Source organism: Rhamphochromis sp. 'chilingali', assembly GCF_963969265.1.
Source record: "Rhamphochromis sp. 'chilingali' genome assembly, chromosome: 13".
In the NCBI taxonomy this organism is placed as follows: domain Eukaryota; kingdom Metazoa; phylum Chordata; class Actinopteri; order Cichliformes; family Cichlidae; genus Rhamphochromis; species Rhamphochromis sp. 'chilingali'.
The window spans coordinates 10,154,934-10,157,570 of record NC_137940.1 but is presented as its reverse complement, the minus strand read 5'-3'; positions in this window follow the sequence as shown (position 1 = coordinate 10,157,570).

Below are 2,637 nucleotides of genomic sequence, written 5' to 3'. Positions count from 1 at the left end.
CGTCTTTGTTACTTCGGAAACATGGCTTGAACAATTTCTCTTCAACGACGTAATCCGATAACAACCGATCTCTTTACCCGTCAGCTTCTCGTGGCTGTCATGCGACCGGCTATTGCAGTTAATAATACAACAGCTTCTTGACATTTTTGTGTTTCTTTTTATCGCTGTATAACTGATTTCAATTGAAAGCCTGCGTGCGCTAGTACCGCTTGCCACGAGTTCCCAGAATCCTTTGCGGTTCTACCCGTGAATGACGTCACATTTTCAATCTCTATATAATATGCATGTTAAATTTTATATTTGGGGTAAAATATCAAGTCTTTTCAAGTAAACCGGTTCAAGTCCAATTCAAGTCCCAAGTCATTGGTGTAAAAGTCCAAGTCAAGTCACAAGTCTTAGAACATTTTTTCAAGTCAAGTCTAAAGTCATAAAATTAATGACTCGAGTCTGACTCGAGTCCAAGTCATGTGACTCGAGTCCACACCTCTGGTAAGTAGTTCATGCGTTCTCGGCGGCTCTAGTGACCCTCGAACTCTCGGCTAGCTATCGAGGTGGTGGATAACATACGTCTCCCCCACAAGAGCACGAACCTACAACTTTTCTACTACTGGTTTTACAAGGCGTACACGGTAAAAACATTATGCTGTTATTTGTTAAGCACTTGTGCACCTTGTGAAAAGAAATAAGTGGCTGAGATGGATGTCATATGTGCTATTGATATTATTTTACTCGTTTCTAGTTTTCACGGTGCTCCATGATTGTGAGAGGAATAAAAAAGAATTGTGGACATCAGTACGAAGCATGGATTCTTTTGACCAGAGTAGATACACTGGTCCCTTGAATATACTAATCTTTTTGAGGTGGGTGACTGTTCCTGTGTATTTACAGAAACAATGGTTGTGATAACCTCAGCTGTTTCAGAGGGTGACTGTTCGTTGCTTTGCGCACTTTTAAATCTGTATACAATGGTTTGTTCCCTTTTTGTGTTCTGAGGTTTAAACAAAGATGTACTAGATGTATTATACCGGTCCCTCGAATCTACAAATCTTTTAGATGTGGATGACTGTTCATTTTCATCTGTGTTTACAGAAACACTGGGTGTTGGAACCTCAGTAGTTTCTTTTTGGCTGACAGACTCTGGAGCTGTACAAGAGGAATAAAGAGCTGCAATGCTTTTGTGAACCTGACCTGGGAAGGGAGAGAAATATATTTTTGTTTTGTTTTTGTTTGTCTTCTTGTTTTATTTGATTCCTTGTGGGATTTGGATCCAACAAGTAAAGTATGCATATTATGCACACACACAAACACACATGCAGCTATTACCATTTCTTGTATTCTTGAATAAAGACATTGATCTGACACATTTAAAATGCAGCCAATTGTTTTTATTGTTATATTATTAAGAAAAAAGAAAAGGTGGGGGTGGGGGGATGTAAAGAAGAGCTTAAAGGAAAGGGCTAGAGGAGAGAAAACCCCAACAATTAGCAGGGCATTTTTTTACTTGGACAAATTGTTAATAAAGTTTCCATATCTGTAACAATGATGACAGTATAATTGTTTATAAACAATTATATTGACAATTATATGTGTCCAGTATGTTGGCTCATTTTCTTTTACTTTTTGCATTTGAAAATAAAAGTTGGGCTGATTTTGACACCATTACAAGAAGTGTTGTTAATGATTCTTTTTGAATTAAAATCAGGTTACCACAAATTGTTTTTGAATTTAATTTCATTTGAAATGTTTGTCAGTGGGTAAACAATTCGTAATGCAAAGTCAGAAACATCGAGTTATTCTTGTACTGCATGCTTGCAATAAATAAGTTGTCCTAACAGTCAGTCAAAGGAGCTTGGAAAGAAAAGCGTCTGGACTTCTTTGAGTTGAAGTGACTGATATATATATTTTTTGTCTGTTTGTTTTGTTGGTTTTTGTTTTTTGCCCTTTATCATCATTCCTCTTCCCTGCTGTTTTTCTTTCCCTCTTTCTTTCTCCCCTTTCTTTCCCCCAGTCATGTCTGTCCTATGTGTAGCAAGTGAAAATAAAATAAACAATAAAAACAAAGGTGAATCAAATAGACCAATACGGCAAGGCCGGGATGGTCCATTTGGTAAAGTAAATCCGTTAGTTATATTTAACATAATGTTAAATGGCAACATTCTGTTTACAATGTTACCATTTCACATTGTGTTAAATGGTAACATTCTGTTTACAATGTTACCATTTCACATTGTGTTAAATGGTAACATTCTGTTTACAATGTTACCATTTTACATTGTGTTAAATGGTAACATTCTGTTTACAATGTTACCATTTTACATTGTGTTAAATGGTAACATTCTGTTTACAATGTTACCATTTTACATTGTGTTAAATGGTAACATTCTGTTTACAATGTTACCATTTTACATTGTGTTAAATGGTAACATTCTGTTTACAATGTTACCATTTTACATTATGTTAAATGGTAACATTATGTTTACAATGTTACCATTTACATTATGTTAAATGGTAACATTATGTTTACGATGTTACCATTTTACATTATGTTAAATTGTCAGTAGGCCTGGTACCGGAACCGGTACTGGACCCCCTTTTACTTTCAGCCATCAGAAGAGGGTACACTGTGGTCATAACAAT